At 36.5% G+C, this 12,493-nt stretch overlaps 1 pseudogene across 1 annotated transcript; it reads left to right on the top strand.

The window, feature by feature from the left end:
* The first annotated feature begins 3,449 nt into the window (after positions 1-3,449).
* LOC149164031 (F-box/kelch-repeat protein At1g22040 pseudogene) lies at positions 3,450-6,947 on the top strand (annotated as a pseudogene). Its single transcript, XR_016260654.1, has 3 exons — positions 3,450-3,652; positions 4,078-4,182; positions 5,148-6,947. The product of XR_016260654.1 is annotated as an F-box/kelch-repeat protein At1g22040 pseudogene (transcript).
* Positions 6,948-12,493: the final 5,546 nt, after the last annotated feature.

Genomic DNA, 12,493 nt, shown 5'->3' with positions numbered 1-12,493 from the left:
CAAGGTTGTCCCCTCTCACCCTTCCTCTTCCTTCTGGTGGCCGAAGGACTCAGTCAGCTGCTCTTAGAAGCCAGAAGGAAAGGGGATATCAAAGGGTTGGAAGTGGCAGTCAACTTAAAAATAACCCATCTCTTGTTCGTGGACGACATTTTGCTCTTCAGTAATGGAAGAAGGAGTGAAACACAGGAATTAAAAAGGATACTGGATCTCTTCTTAAAGGCAACAGGCATGCAAGTAAACAAAGAAAAATCACAACTACTGTTGGAAGGTTTCAACAGGCTGGAAGCAAACCAAATTAAAGAAGATTTTCCTTTTGAAGATCGGAAGCTAGAAGACAGTTTTAAATACCTAGGTTTCTTCCTGAAACCCAGCTCATACAGGAAGCAGGATTGGCACTGGCTAATTGCAAAAATTGAATCAAGGATCACTCACTGGAGTTTTAAATGGCTATCTAGAGCTGGTAGACTAACCCTCATTAAATCAGTTCTACTTGCTATACCTGTCTACTGGGCTGCTTTAACCTGGGTTCTGAAAGGGATTCTGGAAAAAAATAGAAGAGTCTGCAACAGATTTTTATGGGAAGGCTCAAAGGAGGACTTGGTACTACCATGGGTGGCTTGGGAGAAGGTGGCAAGGCCAAAGGACTGGGGCAGATGGGGAATAAAAGATTTAACTGCTTTTGGACCGTCGCTAGCAGCAAAGATGGGATGGAGGCTAATCAAAATGGAGAATCTCTGGACTATGGTGGTCAAGAGGAAATACATTGATCCAATTCCGTTGGAAGACTGGATTAGAAGCCCAAATAAAAAGAAAGGAAGCGCCTCAGTGGTGTGGAAAGCAACACTAGACGGCTTCAAGATCATTGAACAAGGGCTATCCTAGCAGGTAGGAAATGGAGAACAAGTCCGAATAGGGAAGGATCCATGGGTAGGATGCAATGAAGATTTCACTCTATCCCCGGGCCTCATCAATCAACTCGACATAAGAGGCATCCAAAATCTCAGTCAGATTGAGAACCATGGCCACTCCTCCATTTGGGGACAAGCCTGGTTTTCAGGGATGGACCTAAACCTCAATCATCAATGGAGAGGGGAATGGAACACCTTCATCACAGAACTGTCCCGATCCAATGTCCGGCTTAGAGATAGACCTGATCATCTAGTCTGGGCACATGCAGACTTGGGTAACTACTCCCCAAAACAAGGATATAAGTACCTAATGTCGAAGAAAGGTTGGGGAAATCAAGATTGGTGGGTTACCTCAATCTGGAAACTGCAATGTCCGGAAAAAGTCTAATTGTTCTTCTGGTGCATCCTCAAGGAGAAGGTACCAACCTGGGATATACTTCAGAAAAGATATAAGTCAGGTCCAGGGAGATGCGCTCTTTGCAAAATTGCCTTTGAATCAATTCATCACCTCTTTGTAGAATGCTCTTTCTCAAGAGAGGTATGGCAGGCTGTTGGGGGACTGATCCATAAAAGGGTATCATGGGATGGGAGGATGGTAGCTGAAGTATGGCAATCTTGGTGGAAGCAACACCCTGAAGAGAACCTGAGAAACCTTCCTTTAATCATTTCCTAGGGTCTATGGCTCACAAGGAATAAAAGTATTTTTAAAGAACAAACCCCCTTGGTGGGAATCACAGCTGTTGGATGCACGACAATCTTCACTAGTATTCCTGAGCCATCCCATGAGGAAATACCCCACCCTGTAAGAGAGGAACGCATTAAGGAAGGAGTCCCTTGGGCATACTTTGACAGGGCCTCCAGCCAAAATAACAAATGTGGAGCAGGGTTGGTTATTCATCTAAACTCTTATAGATGCCTCAATGGGATTGGGGACTAGAACCAACAACTTTGCAGAATCGTCAGCCTTAAAACTTCTACTTTGTTGGCTTATCCACTTGGGCATACCCATGATTTAGATCTTCGGGGACTCAATGAATATTATCAAATGGTTCAATGGAATGAGCAGATGTCAGAACTACATATTATCACCATTGTTAGAAGAGACAAAGCATTTAAAGTCTTTTTTTAACGAATTTTCTTTATGTCACATTTACAGGGAATGCAATGATACAACAGACCCAGCTTTCTAAAGCGGGTTTGCAACAAGATCTGGGCAATTGGAGGATAGAGGAATCTAATATGGATGCGATCCGTGTGTCAGATCTTCCACCATATGTTTAAAAATCCATATTTACTATGTCTGCAGCCTAACTTTAGGAAATTTCCTTTGGTTCGTTTTTTTTTTATTCGTTCTAAAAACAACAGATAGTTTACTCTTTTTTCATTTCCATAACAACTTTTTAACTCCCATAAAACATTCAACTGACTCATTCCTGTTTGGGTTGTTTTCCTTTCTAAGGAGACCCGGGAATGATTCAGCCCCATCAATATGTGTTCTTGCTTATATTTGAGACATATGATGATGTTTATTTTTGCTCAGAAAGCTGATCAAACGGGGCTGTTTTCCTCTCTGAGGAGGCCCATGTTTCTAAAAATAGATCAGTGATTCAATGTCAGACAAGTGAGATGGTAGGAGAAAACCTTCAAATAACATCTCAGTAAACTCTATGATTGAAAATCATACAGTCACTTGAATGCCCAATAACATATACAATGTAACAATGTAACTTTTTGTCACAACGATAAAAAGTTCGATTTTTTCCTAAAAAAAAAGAAAAACCTCAACATGTTATTGGGGAGAATTTAAAATTAAATTTAACTAAAAAATAAATAATAATCATTCTTCCCACCACTCATATATATATAACAATATAATAGTAAACAAAACTTTACACAGATCTTTGGAAATAAATAAATAAATTTATTTTTTTTATTCATATAGTCACTAACCGCCCTCATTATCCTAATCAGATTTTTTATAAAAATCCAAATCAATAAAAAAATTTAAAATATAATATCAAACAAAACTTTAGACGACGGATTGGAAAAAAAAATAAAAAAATATAATAGTAAACAAAACTTTACACGAATAAATTTATTCCTTTTTTATTCACATAGTCACTAACCGCCCTCATTATCCTAATCAAGTTTTTTTTTTTTTTTTTTTAAAATCCAAATCTATAATTTTTTTTTTTTTAATATAATATCAAACAAAACTTTAGACGACGGATTGGAAAAAAAATAAAAATAAACTTATCCCTTTTTTTATTCACATAATCCCTAAACGCGCTCATTATCATAACCACTTAATTAAAAAGTTCCAGCACAACTTAAAAAGTCCCAGCACACCCGCGTTGACGCTTAATAGACTTTGAAAATGTTACATATTTTAAGATGAGTCCGATGACACATTAATTGAGATTAGAAATAATAAATTACTTTCTGAAAACGCAACCTGTATGAAAAATGTTGAAGATTTCGAATCTACCCAGGTCCACTTTGGCGTACATGCACCGAAAAAAAAGATGTAATGTACGTATAAATGAGGAACACCACACATACGCGGCAACGTGCAAAACATCGAGTGGAGAAGGAAGGAATGAAGAATGAAGCGCGATTAATACATAATAGGAAAATATTAACTTCAGAGAGGGTTTGATCCAGGGAAACATGGCAGAGATCGAGGTGAAGGTGGAGCGTTATGGCCGTTGAATTTCAATAGTTTCAGACCCAAATTCCATCAGGTGAGTTGAATTTCCGTGAGTTTACCATCTGCTAAAATAATGGGGGCTTTAAATTTTCGCTGCTGGTATTGTGTTTTGGACTGGTTTCTTGTTTAAGCGTTGGGGTTTCTGTTGTTTTTGGGAAAATTGGGGCTGAAATTGCAGAATTCTGGAGGTATGGGCAGGGGAGAAATTGCCTACTTAATAAGCAGTTGCAATTTCAAGTTTCTCGCTGGCTTCAAAAGACTAGGTTTTTTGGGTGTGCTTCGTTTACGGTTGAATTACGTCTCCGATATGTTTTGGCTAAAGGCTTAGGGATTCGTTATCTTACGTTAATCTGTGACTTAGGGTTGTGGAATTGAAGGGTTTTATTTCTTCAGTATATCTGTGGGTAAATTAGCTGCAAGTCCGTTCGCTTCTGAATGCTTCCATCTTGATTTATGCAGGTTAATGGTTGAAAATTCTTTAAAATTGTCAAAGGCTACGTAGTCGAAATTATGATTTTGAGGATTTTGAGCTGAAGCCCTAAGGATCCGTTGATTTTTGCGATGGTAAGATTCGCTTGAATTTCTATTTCATGTTATAGTCTTCCAATGTGCAAGACCCTTATGGGGCAGGAACTTGGCCTCGTTTGCCTCGTACCTATGACAACCGTCTAGACACAGTTAACAATGAGATGTCACAACAGAGTACAATTTACCTGCACAATGTTCTTCGGGTGAATAGAACCAAAGCCAATATAATGAAAATTCGGTTTATCATATTAACCCACTTGACTGTTTGTATTTGTGAACTTTGCTTAAAATTGCTTTCATTTTTCCCAGTTATCTTAAACCATATAGTTTCCGATATTTTTGGTTTTAGCTTTCTTCGGTTGGATTTGTGTGTTGGGTTGGCATCTTTCAACTTAATGGGTTAATTTTTTTTCCAGGATTGAGGCTTTTGTGATTTGAATGGAATTGAGTTTTATTTCCCAGATCCATCAATTTGAAATTCTTTGTCAATATTTCAAACCATCAAGTGTGATTTATCTTTATAATTGATTTCTTTTTGGTAAAGTTCCTTATGGGTAAAATCTGTTACCTACTTATTCAGCTGATGATGACAAAGATTTTTCCCTGACAACCTTCTATATAGTGTTGTTCCCAATTTCATTTGGTGGATCATTTGTGTTAGACAGGGTGGTTTCAAATTCATTTGATGGAGCCTTCGCTTTGGATTTGAAATGCCCTGGCTCTTAAATTTTGGATGGACTGTCAAATTAATGTCATAAAATGATGATATTTTTGGCGGTCAAAAAAGTGTTTCGATGTACTTTATTATCAAAATTATCTAAATGTGATAAAATCTTCAAGGACAGATGTAATGTTGAACTAGCACTAAGGCAGATTATTCTATAGTCTGCCTTATTCTATAGTCGAATGAATTTGCTACAAGGTTGTAGAATTTTATTTAATTTTCAGAATTTTATTTAATTTTCAATTTACAATCCCATGATCCATCATTGAAAATGCAGTGGTTCTGGCCCGCTTGAAGGAAATAAAGATTGAATTTCAACCAGCGGATTGAGTGGGCAGTGTAACGGAACCAGCACAAATTTTAAATCATTGGTTGAGACCTTATATGATTCAAAGCGTCAAAGGTCCTTGACTTGCAAGCTTTTATGGGGAACTTTTGGAGCCACTCCAGGAAAGAGGGTTCAGATGAGCAAACAAGAACCCAAGTCGAGTGTGGTAAAAGGAAGAGACTATTAGTTGTCGATGGGAATGAAAGACCAAGGATAATTTCTGCTCTTCCCGATGAGCTCTCCATTAGGATTCTTGCCAGGGTACCTCGTGGATGCTATTCCAACTTGAAGTTGGTCTGTAAAACGTGGAATCACGTATTAAGGGATTCAGAGATATTCGAATTAAGAAAAGAGATCGGTTTCTCTGAAGAATGGCTATACATTTTGATGAAAGACGAAGAGGAAAAGCTCATCTGGAATGCTTTGGATCCGTTATCAGGTAAATGGCACAGCTTGCCACCTATGCCGGCTTTAATATATGAGGAGGAATTCAATCAAGCTACGGGATGGAGTTTATGGAATGTAATGGGAGCATCGGGTTACAGGCTAACAGGATTTGTGAGGGGCTGGTTTGGACGGAAAGATTCTCTAGATAGAACAACTTTTTGTGGTTGTGCCGTAGGGGCCATTAATGGATGCCTCTATGTTTTGGGAGGGTTTGCTAAAGCATCTGCTCTCAAATCTGTCTGGCGTTATGATCCTCGAATAAATGCATGGACAGAAGTCGCACCTATGACCACTGCAAGGGCTTATTGTAAAACAGCTTTCCTGAACAACAAGCTTTATGTGGTAGGTGGAGTGAATAGGGGCAGAGGTGGATTGACTCCACTTCAGTAGGCAGAGGTTTATGATCCTGTTACAAATACCTGGACCCAAATTCCAAACATGCCATTTGCACGAGCTCAAGTTCTGCCCACAGCTTTTTTGGCAGATATGCTAAAACCAATTGCTACTGGAATGACAGCATTTAGAGGAAAACTATGTGTACCACAGAGCTTATATTCGTGGCCTTTCTTTGTAGATGTTGGTGGTGAAGCCTATGATCCTGCTACTGATTCTTGGCTGGAGATGCCAAACGGTATGGGAGATGGTTGGCCTGCAAGGCAGGCAGGGACAAAATTAAGCGTTGTGGTGGATGGTAACTTGTATGCGTTGGATCCTTCTAGTTCACTGGACAGCGGTAAGATTAAAATGTATGATCCCCAGGAAGATATATGGAAAGTCATTTTGAGGAAAGTACCTGTCGTAGATTACACAGATTCAGAGTCACCTTACCTACTAGCTGGATTCTTGGGAAAGCTTCATGTTATTACAAAAGACATTAGCGACAATGTCGCTGTTTTGCAGGCTGACACAAGCGAAGGTGCAGTTACATCATCTTCATCGTCATCGACCTCCGACCCTTCTACTAGTATTTCTGATTCTGAGGTTGATAGCTGGAAGAGCATTGCTAGTCGACATTTTGGCTTTATTGAGCTAGTTAGCTGTCAGGTCCTTCAGATCTAAACCCAAGGCTAACATTTATTTTTCTTCCATGCTGTGGTTAGTTTGTAAATATCATGAAAGGAGAGCTGCTCAGGGTAGCATGATTCACTGTATGGGGCTATTTTTTAACTCGAAACCCCGTTTTTCACAACCACTCATTGCTTTGTCTCTCTAAGAGTTTACAGCTCTTACTGAAACAATTGATTAATATTGTACAACTCTTCTGCCAACACCTTATATGGATGTCGTAATATATTCTTTTCAGAGATGATGGTCAACGGTAGTTTTTGCTGGCAATAATGTTATGCATAATATGAAAATTCTATGCAGCCCTAGCACCTAAGCATGGGTAAGGGCTGGAAGGGAAGTTTCCTTGTGCCATAAATAACAACAGAATGTATATATAACACATTTTCCGTTTCGATCTGGTAGTTGATGCTGGAATTTGATGGGACCGATAAAAATGTCCCTTATAACAGTTCTATTGACATTGTGAATCAACGATCTTTGTATTACATGCTCTGTAGATATGTTTTAGCTGTCTGATAGTAAAGTAATCATGCGGTATTGCATTATATTTGTTTTACCTTTTCTTTGGCTAGTTTTCTATGGTTTGTTTATAAGAATAAATTTATCTTATCCCAAAATACAAACTTTTCACCACATAGAACGTCCATAGTAAAAGTAAGTTTTATGCATAAAAGGTTATGTGTTTGGTTTTCCTGCTTTCAGCTTTAAATGTTGGACATTTATTTTTTCGTTTTCATTCAATTTTGCTAACAATTCTGTAAGTAGACCTTGCTTGTCTTTATGAAATGAAAAGGGTAAAGAAAAGGGACTTCATATATGGTTTTAGGAGTGGTGTTGTGGTTATGCACTAAGTAATAGTGTATATAAATATAATCAACTCCATGTTGAGCACCAAACGAATTAACAGCTCCCTCATTGCATTCACTGTGTTAAGTGCACTGTGTTGAGTTCCTTTCACTAAAAAATGACTTTCAAACCCACCAAGGCTAGAAAGAATGCACTTGTTTCAAGTAACCAGACATTCATCAAATTGTTCGTTATGCAAATGGATCAATGTATTTTTTGAAAGGCATAATTTCATACTAATTTGTTGTGTAAGGTGTTTTCCAAATTCATTGGCAAGGGTATCATATGTAAAGATGCAATCATTTATCCAAAACATAAAGTGATTTTAAAACTAATATGAAGTATGAAGTCTGATGAGAATAATAGAGATTAATGATCAAAAGTGAATCCTTCCTAGCTCTTTCACAGGGTTTAAACTTGTTCTGAAAAGGTAATCCAAAAACACCTCGAAAAAAGGTCAAATTTTTACATCACTTATCATTTGTAAAGGAAAACAAATATTATATATTTCAAAAGAAGAATTACAATTTTAATGACCCATCCAAGCTCTCAAAGCTTCATTGCTTAGTGACAATTATACCTATAAAATATTATGTCAGGACAAATGTAAATAATAAGATTCAAGGTTTTACACCCAATACTTCACTTTGGCATTTAAACAAGTGATGAACTATATCATTGTAATGCAGTAATGGGTGATAAGATGATAGGTCTGTGGAAGAAACAGGTTACTAGAAGGTCACAAACAAGGGGAAAGAGAAACAAATTTAGATCAACAACTTTATGGGGTTGACACTAGGTTACTCTTGTTGACATAAGGTGGCAAAAAGGGCTATAACAAGCTTAATAAGGGGTTTTATGCTTAGCATGGGAATTTGTTTTATAGCTCACATGTCATTTCCGTCAAACAATCAACACATGAATAACTGTTGTTTTTTATGCATGAATAATTGATTTTCCCATATTGCATCTTCTACTGGTAGGTTCTTCCATTTGATGAGGTACTCAATAATTGCTTAATTTTATAGCTGCTTAATCTTTGTTTCAAGGATTTTTTTTGGTTCTAGTATGATTTTTTTTCCTTCTTCATCTCTACTAAAATAGTTGGGATTGTGATCTTGTTACCAATTACCCTTGTTAAGCAAGAAGTTGTTAGATTAAGGTAGCAATGGACATGTGTTCTAGTCTCTATGATGTCTAAGAGGCTAAGGAACACAAGATCTCCAAAACCCAGAAAAGGCTAAAGAACACAAGATCTCCAAAACCCAAAAAAAGTTTCACGAGAAAAGACTTGGAGACGCCTCAATTAAATTAATTAGCCATAATCGGGGAAGTTCAATTTTTCTTTGGAGGTTTCTTTTGATGAATTCAAATTGATTTTAGCATTAATTGAGATGTAATCATGGCAGTTGAAACTCCAAAAAGAGATTATAAGAGTGGGTCTAGGGGATTGGGGAGTGCATAGAGTATTTGGTGAGCAGTTGGCTACCCAATTGCAGGTATTCAGCGAGGGCGCACTTGAAGCTAGGGAAGCATCAGAGACAAAGGGATAAACAAAGATTTGAGAGCAAGAGTTTGGAGGAATTTTCCTCAGTGTTTTCTAGTGTCTGGGAGATAGGAAGAGGAGGCCAAATTCATCTATAAAGGAGGCCGCTACAACTAGTGCGATTAGCCAAATTTTCCAGTGTGAGTTGCTGGAGAATCAATGTTTCAATTGCTAGTTTCCATATTAGTATCCCATAGGCAAAGCGAATGGGTTTCAGAGGCAGAAGGAGGCAAAAAAACTTGCTGGAAGGTGATTATGGGGTTGTACAAATTTTCTTTAGCCAGATCTGTGCATTCTAGGAGGAAGTGTGAGTTCCAAAAAGGGAGAGCGAGTGGCTAGCAGGAGGGTAAGTTGATTGCAGAGGGAGACAATTTATCTTCAGTGTATTTTTCCAGTGTTTAATGGATCTTTGTCAGTGAGAGGTAAGCATATCATTGTACTCTTGAATTGTTGAAGAATTTATAATAATATAACCATCATCTACTGCACTACTTTTCCCTTCACGGTTTTTCCAGGGACATTTGTCCAAAAACAACGATGTCAATTTTTATTGTGAGTGTGCATATTTCTAAGTTCCACTTTTTATATTTAGCGACATTTTTACTTTGGAGATTGCAATCAGTGAATTTATAGTTATTTTCCATTAATAATTAACAAAAGACAAATAAACTACAATTTGTTAGGAGATAAATATCTAGTGATTGCAATTGTGGAAACATAGAAACATGGAAGATAATATATACATGTGAATATGGAGGAAACTTGTTAAGTTTAGGTATGTTCTATGCTAGAGCAATTTATTTGAATTTTCACAGTTAGCAATGACATCAACATTACAATAAACTGCAGATAGAACATAAATATAAAACGCAGAAGACAAGCCAAGACAAGAGGACACAAGATGTGGCGCGAGCCAGGGACAAACCCCCCAATGTGTGGGGAAACCCTTTGATCAAATCTTCTTTTATCTTCAAAGTTCACCAGAGAGAGGGAGAGAGAGAGTACATTTACAACAGAAGTCAATACTTTGACTTATCTAGATCTAGCATAGATCTTTTCGTATAATGATGAGATCAGTTGAAGACATTTTGCTTCAACTGATTCTCAAGGTGACTCCTTCACCTAGACATTTTGCCCTTGGGTTTCCACTTGATTTGGAACAGTGAGAGAGTGATTTTTCTAAAGGCCAAATGCCCATAAATTTCTTAATGAGTGCATGATCCCTCATATACTGAATATATCCTTTGATGCAACTTGAGTGGACCTCAAATTTAGGGTCTATTGTAACTTTTGGCAAGTAGCTATTGTGCCACTATTTCCTTGTATGGAAAATAAAATGTTGTTGATTAAGTTGATCTCCATTAGGGATAGAGCCGGAAGAGGTGGGATTGGAGGCAGAGGATTGCCCCGAGCTATGGATTCCTGCAACAATCCTACTATAGGAAGGAGTGACACTTCTTTTACTGGCATTTTCCATAGGAAGAGTGGAAGGGTTAAGCACTAGTAACACTATAGCTAGGGTTTGAAGACAGAATCATAGAGAACATCTAACTTCAATATGAATGATATATTATTCCTTAGAACTTATGAATAACAATCATATTAATAATATTAATAAATGAAATTTATTATTAATGACAATAACATAACCATATAATCTTAAATGGATGGTAAATGTCGATAGACATAAATCCATGATAAGCATAAGGACACTTATATCATGATACATCTCACATTCCCAAAGATTAAAAAAATCATAAAAATTAATTGAATTATAATTTATTATAATTTTCCTTTTTTCGAGTAAAAACGTGTTGCCTTCGAAACAAGAAATTGCATGATAAAACTAGAGAGTTTAGATTGGTTGGCCATAGGGGAAACCCAACCAAATACAAAAATGTACCCTCTTGAGAGAGGCATAAGACACAAAGTTGTCCAGGAGTTCAAAATATACCATACACCTACTAATATACTGACTTTCTAGGCCATAAGATTAAAACAAGTAGATAGGAAATTGTGAAACCAAAAATATAACATGAGTAAAGAAACTAGGAAGAGGGATATGAATTTGTTGTAGTAACCTAGATCGGCTCCTTGTTGTGGCTTGGTGAGTGTCAGTGGTAGGAGAATACCCAAGTGCTTCCCGATGCACTCCATTCAGTAGTATGGGTCCTTATTATTATTATCATTATTCATAAAAATAGTTAATATATGAATTAAACAGATGCTCATTTAAAAAACACATAACAAGATTATTAATCATAGAGATTCATCCCCACTTTACCATGGATTCTTAACATGTACATAGATTTTGTTACAATATCATGGACTAATGCCTAAACTTATAAACGCTATATGCTAAAAAATCATAACTCATTTCATTGTCAAAATATTTAATGCATAATTTATTTTAAGTTTTTTTTAATAATATCTTAGAAATAAAATTCAACCATCTATCCATAAATACTATTAAAAATATCCCATAAATATTTTATAAAATATAAATCCCTACTATATATTTATTAATTATAATAATTAAATTAAAATTTGAACACTTTCAATAAATCTATTTAACACATTCTAAAAAATATCATTTATAATCACAATCTAATATTAAATTTTATTTTATAATTTAATATTTATATTGTAATTATACCAAAGGTGTCCTCCTTTTGAAACTCTTCACCATCAACTTTTGTCTACACTTTTACTTTCCTGAAAACAACTTTTCCACGGTTCATTTGTGAAAACAACTGCCATTGCAACGAAAGAGGCACCGGGCAGGTAGGGAACGACAGTAGGGACATTACAATGTGTTTCATCTTTTTTTATGTTGATTAATTTTTTTTTCCAGGAGTCATTTATCGAGGTGGAGGAAAAGTAAGCCAAAAGTAGTAGGAATATAAAGGCAGCGTTTGAATCGTGTTTTTATGATGGAAATAGATTTAGCACCATCAAAAACAGCTAAAACACCTAAAATTTTGAAACAATTATAACTTAAATTTACAAAAATATAACCAAAATTTCTATAAGTTTCCTAACAACTCTTCGCCTCTTCAGACTAAAGTTTTTTTCATAATCTGAAAATAAGTTTTCAAAACTATCTTCAGTGGAAGAGGCACGTGGCACACAGCGCGTGACAGTAGGGACATATTTCCACCATGTACTACCTTCACTGCTATCAATTAAACAGAAAACCAGACGTGACGTGAGACAAAGAGAACACATAACTTTCATTTACTTATTTGCTCAGTTACATCACTTATATAGGAAATATCTGCAACCAATTCCTAACCACACAAACTAATTCTGATCAACTGCTCATAACTAATTCTGTTCAACTGCTTCATAACTAAATCTATTTCTCATTATTTTCACATCCTCCCTT

The sequence above is a fragment of the Pinus tabuliformis genome, chromosome 5_1 (assembly GCF_031772625.1).
Source record: "Pinus tabuliformis cultivar Carrire ecotype Pingquan chromosome 5_1, CPIR1, whole genome shotgun sequence".
NCBI lineage: Eukaryota > Viridiplantae > Streptophyta > Pinopsida > Pinales > Pinaceae > Pinus > Pinus tabuliformis.
This window is presented reverse-complemented; position numbering and strand designations above follow the sequence as displayed.